General features: G+C 38.4%; 1 pseudogene across 1 annotated transcript; it reads right to left on the bottom strand.

Moving 5' to 3' along the window:
• Nucleotides 1-2,099: 2,099 nt before the first annotated feature.
• Nucleotides 2,100-4,306, bottom strand: LOC144543969 (uncharacterized; annotated as a pseudogene). The gene is made up of 3 exons (XR_013508112.1): nt 3,164-4,306; nt 2,519-2,637; nt 2,100-2,396 (listed from the first exon to the last, which is right to left on the bottom strand). The product of XR_013508112.1 is annotated as an uncharacterized LOC144543969 (transcript).
• Between the last annotated feature and the right edge of the window lie 13,676 nt (nt 4,307-17,982).

Below are 17,982 nucleotides of genomic sequence, written 5' to 3'. Positions count from 1 at the left end.
AAATTTTACATTTTTTGGAATTTTTTTACTATTTATTAAGATGGGTACAAAATTCAATAGTATAAATTTGACTACTTTTTGTATTAAGGTTGTAAATACCTTCAATTAGTGTATTATATTAAGGTTGTAAATACCCTATTATCTTACCATCTAGAGACAACTACACTGCTCCAAATACCTTCAATTGGAGTGTAGTATTAAGGTTGTAAATGTCTTATTATCTTTCTATATTGAGACACTACAAGAGTGCTCCAAACACCAATTAGAGTGTTGTATTAGGGTTGTAAATGCTTTCTATTATCTTACCATCTAGAGACACTACTATACTGCTCCAAACACCTTCAATTGGAGTGTTATATTAGGGTTGTAAACGCCATGTTATCTTGCCATCTAGAGACACTTCTATAGTTGCTCCAAACACCTTCAATTGGAGTGTTGTATTAGGGTTGTAAATGTCATATTATATTGTCATATAGAGACACTACTAGAGTGCTACATACACCTTTAATTGGAGTGTTTTATTAGGGTTGCAAATGCCCCATTTTCTTGCCAACTGGAGACACTACTAGAGTGCTCCAAACACCTCCAATTGGAGTGTTGTATTAGTGTTCTAAATGCCCTATTATCTTGATATCTAGCGACACAACTAGAGTGCTCGAAACACCTTCAATTGGACTGTGGTATTAGGATTGTAAATGACCCTTTGTCTTGCCTTCTGGAGACTCTACTAGAGTGCTCCAAACACATTCAATTGGAGTGTTATATTGCGGTTGTAAATGCCCTATTAGCTTGCTATCTGGAGACACTACTAGGCAGCTACAAACACCTTTAGTTGGAGTGTTGTATTAGGGTTGTAAATTCCCTTATCTTTCCATCTAGAGACTCTACTAGAGTGCTCCAAACACGTTCAATTGGAGTGTTGTATTATGATTCTAAATGCCTTATTACCTTGTCATTTGGAGACACTACTAGAGTGCTCCAAACACCTTCAATTGGAGTGTTGTATTAGGGTTGTAATTGCCCTATTATCTTGCCATGTGGAGACACTACTGGACTGCTTCAAACACCTTCAATTGGAGTGTAGTAGGGTTGTAAATGCCTTATTATATTGCCCTATGGAGACACTAGAAGAGTGCTCCAAACACCTTGAATTATTGTGATGTATTAGGGTTGTAAATACCCTATTATCTTTCCATCTAGAGACACTACTATACTGCTCCAAACACATTCAGTTGGAGTGTTGTATTCGGGTTGTAAATGCCCTATTATCTTACCATATGGAGACACTACTAGACTGCTCCAAACACCTTCAATTGGAGTGTAGTATTAGGGTTGTAAATGCTAGCTATTATCTTGCCATCTAGAGACACTACTATACTGCTCCAAACACCTTCAATTGAAGTGTTGTATTAGGATTGTAAACGCCTGTTATCTTGCCATTTGGAGACACTTCTATAGTGCTCCAAATACCTTCAATTGGAGTGTTGTATTAGGGTTGTAAATGTCATATTATATTGTCATATGGAGACACTACTAGAGTGCTCCATACACCTTTAATTGGAGCAGTGTTTTAAAATGCGGTTTTGTTCATGCATGCGGATGGCCACTGCATATCGCATATGCGGTATGCGGGTGGCCACTGCATACCGCATATGCGGTATGCGGATTTTCATGCGGATTTATATATGCGGATTTTAAAATAAAAATTCACGTATATATATATGTATATATATAAATATATACATACATATATTCATATTCATATATTTTAATTTATTTCCACTTAATGACATAACCAACAATAGGTTTTTTTTATCTTTTTCCAATAAATTCTAATTCAAATACAATCAAATTATTAAATTAATCAAACACAAAAGCACAAACAAATACGTCAACTACAACCAGATTATGCATAAATTCAGTTTAACACAAACGTCAAGTAAAATTTAAGGTCCATAACAAATTGACAACACTAATTAAACTTAAGAAATACAATAAAGCAACAAACTAACAAGCAAACAGTACAAAATACAAATAACATAAATGAATCATAAGTTTAAACTAAAGTACTAGATTACTCTGATTCCTCTACTGGTACACGTAAATCAGGTTCTTCTTCATCATTATCATCATTATCACAAACATCATCATCATCATCTATGTCATCAGTTGTAGAGGAAGATGCTAAACTTGAAGCTGAACGAATTTCCTCAGGCAAATCTAAGGATCGACCCCCTGTCCACTCCCTCACATGTTCATCTTGCTCTTCTTCTCTTGCACGCAATGGATCAGATTTTTTTCAAAATCTTTCGATCATTTATGCGTGCATTGAATTGAACAAAAACTATATCATTAAGACGTTGTACTTCCAATTTGCCCCTCTTCTTTGAATGGGTCTGTACAAGTTAAGGAAAATTAATTAATATGTCTACAAAGAATAATAAAGTACCCTCTTCCAATTATGATATTAATGATCTATTCTAGCTTTCTAAGTTTCTATAGAGAAAAAAAACAGTACCCATTCAAATGTGCTCCAGTTTCTTTCGCATCCAGAAGCACTACATGTCAAACTAAGTATTTTGATAGCCATAGCTTGTAAGTAAGGAGTTTCTGAACCATAGAGACTCCACCAATGAGCTGTCAATACAAAAAAAATAAGAGGATTCAAGTAGCTGCTTCACAAATATTAGTTTTTTTTGATGAAAAATAAGGATCTAGTCCTTATTTACTTTATTGATCATGAGAGGTTTCAATATGAAACCAATTACAAGAGCATAGTGTTATTCAACCTAGTTGAATATGAATAATCATAACAAAAATAACAAAACAACAAAACCAAAAAAACAACAAAAAATATAGAAAAAAGGAAAACCAAAATTGACAGAAATCAGGGTCTAAAATGTAAAAATTGTAAAATTGTTCCTGTCAGAGAATAAATATCCACTGGTTTGAGTTGCCGCCATCAGGTTTCATACCAGTAACCATATTGTCATACCGGTCTTGGTACCATGAACTGAATTTTTTACCAGTAACCCTATTCTCGTACCAGTATATGCTTCATAAATTTTTGCATAATAATCAAATCTGGATTGAAGTGTGCCTTATTATATAACTTTAGACAAATATTTATAAAGCCCTAAAAAGGTGAAAGAAAAATACAAACCTGGACTGAAGGCTTCATCATTGGTTTCTCTCTGTCTCTTTGCCATCGGTTTTGCAAACTGTCCAATTGAGTTTTGAAAGTTGCGCATTTCAATGGTCATGACAATATCTTGAACCTTTGGATCCGGATAGAACCTTACAACACAATTAGAAATAGCATCCATAATAGAAGGGTCTGTTTTAATCTCTTCAAAATCCCTATAAAAATAATAGGGATTGAGGTAGTACGCTGCTTTATGGAGCTCTTGATCAAGTCTACCCTTCATTCCATCAATAATTGCCTTTACATAAGGCTCGAACACATCTTCATTGTATCTAAAAGCCGCTTTTATCTCCTTTATTGCATCTTTCAAACCTCCATAAACAAATCCCATTGGTTGCTTCTCTTCACCATCGACAATACGAAGAAGAAGAACTAATGGCAAGAAAACTTTGGTTGCTAATGCCACTGATTTCCAAAAATTATTGGTGGCAACAACATCTGACATCTTTCTTGCCTTGTCAGAAAACTTCTTTCTCTTTTTCTTAGAACTTTCTATCAAATCAATATATTCATCAGAAAGGAAAAAAACGCCGCAATTGTGACTTCTTTTGTGAAATACTATCTAAGGTGAGAAAGGAAGTAGCAAACCATGTAGCTCCGGGTCGCACAATATCTTTATTGTCCGTATGTACACGCATCAAAGATAGTACCTGATGGTGATTGTAGATAAAATTGATGATCTCTTTAGCTTGCCTGATTAAATCACTTATCTCTTTCTGCTTTGAGATGCTCTCCAACATCAAATCAATGCTATGTGCTGCACATGAGGTCCAATAAATTCGTGGGTGTTTTGCCATAAATAATTCAGCAGCTTTCATATTTGCTGCAGCATTATCTGTCACAACATGAAGCACATTCTCCTCCCCAACTTCTTTTACTCCACTTTCCACAAAATCTAGAATATATTCTGCTGTGTGAGATTCTGAAGATGCATCAATGGCTTTCAAAAAAACTGTTCCACGTTCACTATTCACACAAAGGTTCATTAAACTCCTATTTTTCCGATCAGTCCATGCATCTGTCATTAGCGTGCAACCAGTTTTTGCCCAAACTTCTTTATGAGGCTACAGACTATCGGTGGTTTTTGCAACTTGCTTCTGCAATAGTGGCATACGGTACTCATACACAGTTGGAGGTTTGTATCCTGGTCCATATTGACCCACCGCTTCGCAGAAACGAAGAAATGCCGGGTCAGTAAATGAATTGAATGAAATCCCACGCTTGTAAACCCAGAAAGCTAGAAAGTCATTGACTTTATCCCGTAGGTCCTTACCATAGGTATCCTTAATGACTTGTTGCTTCCACAACCCTTTGTCTTTCACCAAATTCACCGAATTCACCAGCTTCTTGAGCCGCGATCGCTTACTCTCTGTCTCCAACTCTTCTGACTCAGAACCCTCACTAATTATATTGACATCTGCTGTTAAATCTTCTCTTGCCCTCTTTTTATCTTCTTGTTTCTTTTTTAATGTCTCCAAATACTCTCTTATTTCTCTTTGCACTTCTGGATCGGCTTTAGGGCATTTTCGTATGTTACCTCTGCTCCCCGCAAGATGATTTTTCAACCTGTTTATTCCTCCCTTATTAGTTTGATTGCACAACAGACACTTGATTGTATTTGTGTCATTCTTATTCGTCAACCTCCCATACTTCCAACCGGGATCATTTGAGTTTAATGGCCTATACAACTCTGAATTAATAGAATCTAAGTTCGACATTGCATGAGAACTAGAACTGGACATGACCCTATTAAAAAAAACCAAGCATCAATCTAAGAAAACTTTAATTTCAATCTAAGAGAATAGTCTGATATAACTTCAATATAAAAAATATAAAAAAAAGAGTAGAGAAGCTGTTTACAACTTCAATCTAAAAAAAACAAATTCGATTTTGTATTTGTTTAATTGAATAGTCAATAGTCTGATACAGAGAACTAGAGAAGCTGTTTACAACTTTAAATTGTAACATTATTAAGTTCCAACTAACTTGTCTAAACAATTTATGAATTTGCAAACACAATCTAAGAGAGGAAGAAAAACGAGGCCTGGAGAGTGGAGGTGATTGGTGGAGAGGCACTGGAGGGTGGAGAGGCACTGGAGATAAGGCGATCAGTGGAAGAGGTGGTGGAGAGATGGAGATAGGGCGATCCGGTGATCAGTGGAGGAGGTGGTCGGTGGAGGTGGTCGATGGAGAGACGGAGATAAGGCGATCAGTGGAGGAGGAGAAATGCGATAAGTGGAGACTGGAGATTTGAGAGGAGCTGCTGGAGAGAAATCCGATCGGTGCAGGCGGAGAAGCGCCGGAGGAGAGAAGCGTGAGTGTTTGGAGGAGAGACAGAGACAGGGTTTGGAGGAGAAAAGAGACAGATTCGATCAAATTTGGGCTGGGACTAAGTGTTATCAGTCCGCATATGGGTTGGGACTAAGTGCATAATACATCCGCATTTTCAAACCGCATATGCGCGTTTTCAATCCGCATGGCCGCATATTCGGACCGCATATGCGGCCGCATGATCAAAACCGCATGGGAGGACTGCATGGCCATTCTGAGCACGGCTGCCGACTGCATACGCATATGCGGCCCATGCGGTCGCATTTTAAAACACTGAATTGGAGTGTTTTATTAGGGTTGCAAATGCCCCATTTTCTTGCCAACTAGAGACACTACTAGAGTGCTCCAAACACCTTCAATTGGAGTGTTGTATTAGTGTTCTAAATGCCCTATTGTCTTGATATCTAGCGACACAACTAGAGTGCTCGAAACACCTTCAATTGGATTGTCGTATTAGGATTGTAAATGACCCTTTATATTGCCTTCTGGAGACTCTACTAGAGTGCTCCAAACACATTCAATTGGAGTGTTATATTGCGGTTGTAAATGCCCTATTAGCTTCCTATCTGGAGACACTACTAGGCAGCTAAAAACACCTTCAGTTGGAGTGTTGTATTAGGGTTGTAAATTCCCATTATCTTTCCATCTAGAGACTCTACTAGAGTGCTCCAAACACGTTCAATTGGAGTGTTGTATTATGATTCTAAATGCCTTATTATCTTGCCCTATGGAGATACTAGAAGAGTGTTCCAAACACCTTCAATTAGAGTGATGTACTAGGGTTGTAAATACCCTATTATCTTGCCATCTAGAGACACTACTATACTGCTCCAAACACCTTCAATTGGAGTGCTGTATTCGGGTTGTAAATGCCCTATTACCTTGTCATTTGGAGACACTACTAGAGTGCTCCAAACACCTTCAATTGGAGTGTTGTATTAGGGTTGTAATTCCCCTATTATCTTGCCATGTGAAGACACTACTAGACTGCTCCAAACACCTTCAATTGGAGTGTGGTATTAGGATTGTAAATGCTCATTTATCTTGCCATCTAGAGACTCTACTAGACTACTCCAAACACCTTCAATTGGAGTGTTGTATTAGGGTTGTAAACGCCCTGTTATCTCGCCATCTGGAGACACTTCTATAGTGCTTCAAAATCCATCAATTGGAGGGTTGTATTAGGGTTGTAAATGTCATATTATCTTGTCATATGGAGATACTACTAGAGTGCACCATACACTTTTAATTGGAGTGTTTTATTTGGGTTGCAAATGCCCTATTTTCTTGCCAACTGGAGACACTACTACTGCTCCAAACACCTTCAACTGGAGTGTTGTATTATGATTGTAAATGCCTTATTTCCTTGTCATTTGGAGACACTACTAGAGTGCTCCAAACACCTTCAATTGGAGTGTTGTATTAGGGTTGTAATTCCCCTATTATCTTGCCATGTGAAGACACTACTAGACTGCTCCAAACACCTTCAATTGGAGTGTGGTATTAGGATTGTAAATGCTCCTTTATCTTGCCATCTAGAGACTCTACTAGACTACTCCAAACACCTTCAATTGGAGTGTTGTATTAGGGTTGTAAACGCCCTGTTATCTCGCCATCTGGAGACACTTCTATAGTGCTTCAAAATCCATCAATTGGAGGGTTGTATTAGGGTTGTAAATGTCATATTATCTTGTCATATGGAGATACTACTAGAGTGCACCATACACTTTTAATTGGAGTGTTTTATTTGGGTTGCAAATGCCCTATTTTCTTGCCAACTGGAGACACTACTACTGCTCCAAACACCTTCAACTGGAGTGTTGTATTATGATTGTAAATGCCTTATTTCCTTGTCATTTGGAGACACTACTAGAGTGCTCCAAACACCTTCAATTGGAGTGTTGTATTAGGGTTGTAATTCCCCTATTATCTTGCCATGTGAAGACACTACTAGACTGCTCCAAACACCTTCAATTGGAGTGTGGTATTAGGATTGTAAATGCTCCTTTATCTTGCCATCTAGAGACTCTACTAGACTACTCCAAACACCTTCAATTGGAGTGTTGTATTAGGGTTGTAAACGCCCTGTTATCTTGCCATCTAGAGACACTACTATACTGCTCCAAACACCTTCAATTGGAGTGTTGTATTCGGGTTGTAAATGCCATATTATCTTGCCCTTTGAAGACACTACTAGACTGCTCCAAACACCTTCAATTGGAGTGTAGTATTAGGGTTGTAAATGTCTTTATTTTCTTGCCAACTGGAGAAGACACTACTACTGCTCCAAACACCTTCAATTGGAGTGTTCTATTATGATTGTAAATGCCTTATTACCTTGTCATTTGGAGACACTACTACAGTGCTCCAAACACCTTCAATTGGAGTGTTGTATTAGGGTTGTAATTCCCCTATTATCTTGCCATGTGAAGACACTACTAGACTGCTCCAAACACCTTCAATTGGAGTGTGGTATTAGGATTATAAATGCTCCTTTATCTTGCCATATAGAGACTCTACTAGACTACTCCAAACACCTTCAATTGGAGTGTTGTATTAGGGTTGTAAACGCCCTGTTATCTCGCCATCTGGAGACACTTCTATAGTGCTTCAAAATCCATCAATTGGAGGGTTGTATTAGGGTTGTAAATGTCATATTATCTTGTCATATGGAGATACTACTAGAGTGCACCATACACTTTTAATTGGAGTGTTTTATTTGGGTTGCAAATGCCCTATTTTCTTGCCAACTGGAGACACTACTACTGCTCCAAACACCTTCAATTGGAGTGTTGTATTATGATTGTAATGCCTTATTACCTTGTCATTTGGAGACACTACTAGAGTGCTCCAAACACCTTCAATTGGAGTGTTGTATTAGGGTTGTAATTCCCTTATTATCTTGCCATCTAGACACTACTATACTGCTCCAAACACCTTCAATTGGAGTGTTGTATTCGGGTTGTAAATGCCATATTATCTTGCCCTTTGAAGACACTACTAGACTGCTCCAAACACCTTCAATTGGAGTGTAGTATTAGGGTTGTAAATGTCTTTATTTTCTTGCCAACTGGAGACACTACTACTGCTCCAAACACCTTCAATTGTAGTGTTGTATTAGGGTTGTAATTCTCCTATTATCTTGCCATGTGAAGACACTACTAGACTGCTCCAAACACCTTCAATTGGAGTGTGGTATTAGGATTATAAATGCCTAATTATATTGCCCTATGGAGACACTAGAAGAGTGCTCCAAACACCTACAATTATTGTGATGTATTAGTGAAAATACCCTATTATCTTGCCATCTAGAGACACTACTATACTGCTCCAAACACATTCAATTGGAGTGTTGTATTCGGGTTGTAAATGCCCTATTATCTTGCCATATGGAGACACTACTAGACTGCTCCAAACACCTTCAATTGGAGTGTAGTATTAGGATTGTAAATGTGTTAATATATATTACCATATGAAGACACTACAAGAGTGCTCCAAACACCTTCAATTAGAGTGTTGTATTAGGGTTGTAAATGCTAGCTATTATCTTGCCATCTAGAGACACTACTATACTGCTCCAAACACCTTCAATTGGAGTGTTGTATTAGGATTGTAAACGCCTGTTATCTTGTCATATGGAGACATTACTAGAGTGCCCCCATACACCTTCAATTGGAGTGTTGTATTAGGGTTGTAATTCCCCTATTATCTTGCCATGTGAAGACACTACTAGACTGCTCCAAACACCTTCAATTGGAGTGTGGTATTAGGATTGTAAATGCTCCTTTATCTTGCCATCTAGAGACTCTACTAGACTACTCCAAACACCTTCAATTGGAGTGTTGTATTAGGGTTGTAAACGCCCTGTTATCTCGCCATCTGGAGACACTTCTATAGTGCTTCAAAATCCATCAATTGGAGGGTTGTATTAGGGTTGTAAATGTCATATTATCTTGTCATATGGAGATACTACTAGAGTGCACCATACACTTTTAATTGGAGTGTTTTATTTGGGTTGCAAATGCCCTATTTTCTTGCCAACTGGAGACACTACTACTGCTCCAAACACCTTCAACTGGAGTGTTGTATTATGATTGTAAATGCCTTATTTCCTTGTCATTTGGAGACACTACTAGAGTGCTCCAAACACCTTCAATTGGAGTGTTGTATTAGGGTTGTAATTCCCCTATTATCTTGCCATGTGAAGACACTACTAGACTGCTCCAAACACCTTCAATTGGAGTGTGGTATTAGGATTGTAAATGCTCCTTTATCTTGCCATCTAGAGACTCTACTAGACTACTCCAAACACCTTCAATTGGAGTGTTGTATTAGGGTTGTAAACGCCCTGTTATCTTGCCATCTAGAGACACTACTATACTGCTCCAAACACCTTCAATTGGAGTGTTGTATTCGGGTTGTAAATGCCATATTATCTTGCCCTTTGAAGACACTACTAGACTGCTCCAAACACCTTCAATTGGAGTGTAGTATTAGGGTTGTAAATGTCTTTATTTTCTTGCCAACTGGAGAAGACACTACTACTGCTCCAAACACCTTCAATTGGAGTGTTCTATTATGATTGTAAATGCCTTATTACCTTGTCATTTGGAGACACTACTACAGTGCTCCAAACACCTTCAATTGGAGTGTTGTATTAGGGTTGTAATTCCCCTATTATCTTGCCATGTGAAGACACTACTAGACTGCTCCAAACACCTTCAATTGGAGTGTGGTATTAGGATTATAAATGCTCCTTTATCTTGCCATATAGAGACTCTACTAGACTACTCCAAACACCTTCAATTGGAGTGTTGTATTAGGGTTGTAAACGCCCTGTTATCTCGCCATCTGGAGACACTTCTATAGTGCTTCAAAATCCATCAATTGGAGGGTTGTATTAGGGTTGTAAATGTCATATTATCTTGTCATATGGAGATACTACTAGAGTGCACCATACACTTTTAATTGGAGTGTTTTATTTGGGTTGCAAATGCCCTATTTTCTTGCCAACTGGAGACACTACTACTGCTCCAAACACCTTCAATTGGAGTGTTGTATTATGATTGTAATGCCTTATTACCTTGTCATTTGGAGACACTACTAGAGTGCTCCAAACACCTTCAATTGGAGTGTTGTATTAGGGTTGTAATTCCCTTATTATCTTGCCATCTAGACACTACTATACTGCTCCAAACACCTTCAATTGGAGTGTTGTATTCGGGTTGTAAATGCCATATTATCTTGCCCTTTGAAGACACTACTAGACTGCTCCAAACACCTTCAATTGGAGTGTAGTATTAGGGTTGTAAATGTCTTTATTTTCTTGCCAACTGGAGACACTACTACTGCTCCAAACACCTTCAATTGTAGTGTTGTATTAGGGTTGTAATTCTCCTATTATCTTGCCATGTGAAGACACTACTAGACTGCTCCAAACACCTTCAATTGGAGTGTGGTATTAGGATTATAAATGCCTAATTATATTGCCCTATGGAGACACTAGAAGAGTGCTCCAAACACCTACAATTATTGTGATGTATTAGTGAAAATACCCTATTATCTTGCCATCTAGAGACACTACTATACTGCTCCAAACACATTCAATTGGAGTGTTGTATTCGGGTTGTAAATGCCCTATTATCTTGCCATATGGAGACACTACTAGACTGCTCCAAACACCTTCAATTGGAGTGTAGTATTAGGATTGTAAATGTGTTAATATATATTACCATATGAAGACACTACAAGAGTGCTCCAAACACCTTCAATTAGAGTGTTGTATTAGGGTTGTAAATGCTAGCTATTATCTTGCCATCTAGAGACACTACTATACTGCTCCAAACACCTTCAATTGGAGTGTTGTATTAGGATTGTAAACGCCTGTTATCTTGTCATATGGAGACATTACTAGAGTGCCCCCATACACCTTTAATTGGAGTGTTTTATTACTGTTGCAAATGCCCCATTTTCTTGCCATCTGGAGACACAACAAAAGTGCTCCAGACACCTTCAATTGGAGTGTTGTATTAGTATGCTAAATGCCCAATTATCTTGCTATCTAGAGACACAACTAGAGTGCTCGAAACACCTTCAAATGGAGTGTGGTATAAGGATTGTAAATGCCCCTTTATCTTGCCTTCTGGAGACTCTTCTAGAGTGCTCCAAATACATTCAATTGGAGTGTTGTATTAGGGTTGTAAATGCCTAATTAGCTTGCTAACTGGAGACACTACTAGACTGCTCCAAACACCTTCAATTGGAGTGTTGTATTACGGTTGTAAATGTCCTATTATCTTGCCATCTAGAGACTCTACTAGAGTGCTCCAAGCACGTTCAATTGGAGTGTTGTATTAGGATTGGAAATGCCTCATTACCTTGTCATTTGGAGACACTACTAGAGTGCTCCAAACACCTTCAATTGGAGTGTTGTATTAGGGTTGTAATTGCCCTATTATGTTGCCATGTGGAGACACTACTAGACTGCTCCAAACACCTTCAATTGGAGTGTAGTATTAGTGTTGTAAATGCCTTATTATATTGCCCTATGGAGACACTAGAAGGGTGCTCCAAACACCTTCAATTATTGTGATGTATTAGGGTTGTAAATACCCTATTATCTTTCCATCTAGAGACACTACTATACTGCTCCAAACACATTCAATTGGAGTGTTGTATTCGGGTTGTAAATGCCCTATTATCTTGCCATATGGAGACACTACTAGACTGCTCCAAACACCTTCAATTGGAGTGTAGTATTCGGGTTGTAAATGTCTTATTATATTACCATATGGAGACACTACAAGAGTGCTCGGAACACCTTCAATTAGAGTGTTGTATTAGGGTTGTAAATGCTAGCTATTATCTTTCTATCTAGAGACACTACTATACTGCTCCAAACACCTTCAATTGGAGTGTTGTATTAGGATTGTAAACGCCTGTTATCTTGTCATATGGAGACATTACTAGAGTGCCCCCATACACCTTTAATTGGAGTGTTTTCTGACGGTTGCAAGTGCCCCATTTTCTTGCCATCTGGAGACACAACAAAAGTGCTCCAGGCACCTTCAATTGGAGTGTTGTATTAGTGTGCTAAATGCCCAATTATCTTGCTATCTAGCGACACAACTAGAGTGCTCGAAACACCTTCAATTGGACTGTGGTATTAGGATTGTAAATGACCCTTTATCTTGCCTTCTGGAGACTCTGCTAGAGTGCTCCAAATACATTCAATTGGAGTGTTGTATTAGGGTTGTAAATGCCCTATTAACTTGCTATCTGGAGACACTACTAAACTGCTCCACACACCTTCAATTGGAGTGTTGTATTAGGATTGTAAATGCCCCATTATCTTTCCATCTAGAGACTTTACTAGAGTGCTCCAAACACCTTCAATGTCTTATTATCTTTCCATCTGGAGACACTACAAGAGTGCTCCAAACACCTTCAATTGGAGTGTTGCTTTAGGATTGTAAATGCCCTATTATCTTCCCATATGGAAACACTACTAGACTTCTCCAAACACCTTCAATGAGAGTGTTGTATTAGGGCTGTAAATACCCTATTAGCTCGCTATCTAGAGACACTACTATACTGCTCCAAACATTTGTAGTAGGGTTGTAAATTCCCCATTATCTTTCCATCTAGAGATTCTACTAGACTGCTCTAAACACGTTTAATTGGAGTATTGTATTACAATTGTAAATTTCTTATTACCTTATCAATTGGAGACACTACTAGAGTGCTTGAAACACCTTCAATTGGAGTGTGGTATTAGGATTGTAAATGCCCCTTTATCTTGCCATCTAGAGACTCTATTAGAGTGCTCCAAATACATTCAATAGGAGTGTTGTATTGGGATTGTAAATGCCTCATTACCTTGTCATTTGGAGACACTACTAGAGTGCTCCAAACACCTTCAATTGGAGTGTTGTATTAGGGTTGTAAATACCCTATTTTCTTGCTATTTGGAGACACTACTAGACTGCTCCAAACACCTTCAATTGGAGTGTAGTATTAGGGTTGTAAATGCCTTATTATCTTGCCATCTGGAGACACTACAAGAGTGCTCCAAACACCTTCAATTAGAGTGCTGTATTAGGGTTGTAAATACCCTATTAGCTCGTTATCTAGAGACACTACTATACTGCTCCAAACACCTTCAATTGGAGTGTAGTATTAGGGTTGTAAATGACTTATTATCTTGCCATCTGGAGACACTACAAGAGTGCTCCAAACACCTTCAATTAGAGTGCAGTATTAGGGTTGTAAATACCCTATTAGCTCGCTATCTGGAGACACTACTATTACTGCTCCAAACACCTTCTATTGGAGTGTTGTATTAGGGCTGTAAATGCCCCGTTATCTTGTCATCTGGAGACTCTTCTAGAGTGCTCCAAACACGTTCAATTGGAGTGTTGTATTAGGGTTGTAAATGCCTTATTACCTTGTCATTTGGAGACACTACTAGAGTGCTCCAAACACCATCAATTGGAGTGTTGTATTAGGGTTGTAAATGCCCTATTTTCTTGCCATTTGGAGACACTACTAGATTGCTCCAAACACCTTCAATTGGAGTGTAGTATTAGGGTTGTAAATGTCTTATTATCTTGCCATCTGGAGACTACAAAAGTGCTCCAAACACCTTCAATTAGAGTGCAGTATTAGGGTTGTAAATACCCTATTAGCTCGCTATCTGGAGACACTACTATACTGCTCCAAGCACCTACTATTCGAGTGTTGTATTAGGGTTGTAAATTCCCTATTATCTTGCCATCAAGAGACACTACTAGACTGCTGCAAACACCTTCAATTGGAGTCTAGTATTAGTATTGTAAATGCCTTATTATATTGCCCTATGGAGACACTAGAAGGGTGCTCCAAACACCTTCAATTATTGTGATGTATTAGGGTTGTAAATAACCTATTAGCTCGCTATCTGGAGACACTACTATACTGCTCCAAACACCTTCAATTGGAGTGTTGTATTAGGGCTGTAAATGCCCCGTTATCTTGCCATATGGAGACTCTACTAGAGTGCTCCAAACACGTTCAATTGGAGTGGTGTATTAGGGTTGTAAATGCATTATTACCTTGTCATTTGGAGACACTACTAGACTGCTCCAAACACCTTCAATTGGAGTGCTGTATTAGGGTTGTAAATGCCCTATTATCTTGCCATCTGGAGACACTACAATAGTGCTCCAAACACATTCAATTAGAGTGCAGTATTAGGGTTGTAAATGCCCTATTATCTTGCCATCTGGAGACACTACAATAGTGCTCCAAACACATTCAATTAGAGTGCAGTATTAGGGTTGTAAATACCCTATTAGCTCGCTATCTGGAGACACTACTATACTGCTCCAAACACCTACAATTCGAGTGTTGTATTAGGGTTGTAAATTCCCTATTATCTTGCCATCTAGAGACACTACTAGACTGCTCCAAACACCTTCAATTGGAGTGTAGTATTAGGGTTGTAAATGACTTATTATCTTGCCATCTGGAGACACTACAAGAGTGCTACAAACACCTTCAATTAGAGTGTAGTATTAGGGTTGTAAATACCCTATTAGCTCGCTATCTGGAGACACTACTATACTGCTCCAAACACCTTCAATTGGAGTGTTGTATTAGGGCTGTAAATGCCCCATTATCTTCTTGCCATCTGGAGACTCTACTAGAGTGCTCCAAACACGTTCAATTCGAGTGTTGTATTAGAGTTGTAAATGCCTTATTACCTTGTCATTTGTAGACACTGCCCCAAACACCTTCAATTGGAGTGCTGTATTAGGGTTGTAAATGCCCTATTATCTTGCCATATGGAGACACTACTATACTGCTCCAAACATCTTCAATTGGACTGTAGTATTAGGGTTAAAAATGCCTTATTATCTTGCCATATGGAGACACTAAAAGAGTACTACAAACACCTTCAATTAGAGTGTTGTATTAGGGTTGTCAATACCCTATCATCTTGCCATCTAGAGACACTACTATACTGCTCCAAACACCTTCAGTTGGAGAGTTGTATTAGGGTTGTAAATACCCTATTATCTTGCCATCTTGAGACACTACTAAACTGGTCCAAACACCTTCAATTAGAGTGTTGTATTAGGGTTGTAAATGCCTTATTACCTTGTCATTTGGAGACACTACTAGACTGCTCCAAACACCTTCAATTGGAGTGCTGTATTAGGGTTGTAATTCCCCTATTATCTTGCCATGTGAAGACACTACTAGACTGCTCCAAACACCTTCAATTGGAGTGTGGTATTAGGATTGTAAATGCTCCTTTATCTTGCCATCTAGAGACTCTACTAGACTACTCCAAACACCTTCAATTGGAGTGTTGTATTAGGGTTGTAAATGCGCTACACTACTAGAGTGTTCCATGCACCTTCAATTGGAGTCTTGTATTAGTGTTCTCAATGCCCTATTATCTCGCCATACGGAGACACTACAAGACTGCAAAAAACACCTTCAATTTGTGTGTTGTATTAGGGTTGTAAATACCCTATTATCTTGTCATCTAGAGACACTACTATACTTCTCCAAACACCTTCAATTGGAGTGTTGTATTAGGGTTGTAAATGGCTTATTACCTTGTCATTTGGAGACACTACTAGAGTGCTCCAAACACCTTCAATTGGAGTGTTGTATTAGGGTTGTAATTTTTTGGGATTTTCTTTGTCTTTTAAATGCCTTATTACCTCGTCTTTTAACTGCTTTCAAGTGCAATTCTTTGGGATTTCTTGATACCTAGCACATAGACCTACTGCAAACATTATATCGGGTCTACTAGCGGTTAAATAGAGTATGCTACCTATCGTAGCTCGGTATTGAGTGATGTCCACCGATGTGTCATTCGGATCCGAGTCAAGATTTGCATTTGTTGCCATAAGCATCTTGCTTGTATTGCTTTCGATCATCCCGAACTTCTTGATCAACTCCTTTGCGTACTTGGTTTGGCTCACAAATGTGCCATCCACGAGTTGCTTGAATTGGAGTCCCCAGAAGAAATTCAATTCACTACTCATAAGAGAAGAAAATTCATCGGCAAGTGCCGCATTAGGTGAACCAAAAATTATGTCATCTACATAAATTTACACCACTAAACTAAAAGTGATCCATCTCTTTTCTTGGTGAAAAGAGCTATATCATTTTCGCCTCTTATGAATTTATTGTCAATTAGAAAGGAACTTAGTCTACCGTACCATGCCATAGGGGCTTGTTTGAGTCCATAGAGTGCATATTCTAAAAGCATTATAATGGATTCTAGACGACCCTTGGGTGCAAAGGTTTCTTCAAAGTCGATACCCTCTTGTTGTTTGTACCCTTGAGCTACCCTGGCTTTGTTATGAATGACATTTTCATCTTCATCATTTTTATTCCTAAAGACTCATTTGGTTCCAATAATCATTCTATCATTTGGCTTAGGTACAAGTTTTCAAACTTTGTTCCTTTCAAATTAAGCAAGTTCTTCTTGCATGGCACAAATTCAATTAGAGTCTACATTTGCATCTTTGAAATTCTTGGGTTCATTGTGAGATACAAATGCATAATGGCCAATCATTTGATTTAATTCGGACCTTGTTTTAACCTTTTTCCCGAGAATCCCTAATTACATTAGAAAGAGGATGAGATGATACTTCCCTTAGGTCTTCGGGAATTTGGTACTCGGTTTGTGGAGGTTGTGCCTCTTTGGTTTGTATTTCATCAACTAATGGGTCCACCTCAACATTTGTTGCATCTATGTCGGATTGAGGTTGCTTGGGTTGAATTTGTTCGGGTTGATCTTCAATCATGTTGGTACTTGCCTCGACTTCATCCATGTCAAGTATTGGCACTTCAATACCTACAATTTCAATACCTTTCTCGACCTTTTGATTAGCACCTTCATCAAATTTTACATGTACAGATTCAATCACAACCTTTTGAGATGCAATGTAAATTCTATAGGTTTTACTTGACATTGCATACCCTACAAACACTCCCTCAATTGATTTAGAATCGAATTTTGTTACTTTGGGGGATTCATCAAGAACATATCATTTAGACCCAAATACCCTAAAATGAGATATCTTTTGCTTATACCCCTTCCATAGCTCATATGGCATTTTATTCAATATGGCCCTTATGCTTACGCGATTTACCACGTAGCATGCCGTATTTACCGCCTCGGCCCATAGGTGTTTGGGTAAGGAGTATTCATTGAGCATGGTTCGGGCAAGCTCAACTAAGGTTCGGTTCTTTCTCTCAACTACCCCATTTTGTTGAGGTATGCGACGAGCCGAATACTCATGCTTATATCCCCTTTTAGATCAAAGTTGATCAAATTTTACATTTTCAAATTCCCCCCATGGTCACTTCTAATCCTAATGATTTTTTATTCCTTTTTATTTTCAACACATTTGCAAAATTCAATGAAGCTACTAATTGCT

Source organism: Carex rostrata, chromosome 25 (genome assembly GCF_964058835.1).
Source record: "Carex rostrata chromosome 25, lpCarRost1.2, whole genome shotgun sequence".
Classification (NCBI taxonomy): Eukaryota; Viridiplantae; Streptophyta; class Magnoliopsida; order Poales; family Cyperaceae; genus Carex; species Carex rostrata.
Note: the sequence above shows the minus strand (reverse complement) of the source record. Positions and strands in the feature narration are given on the sequence as shown.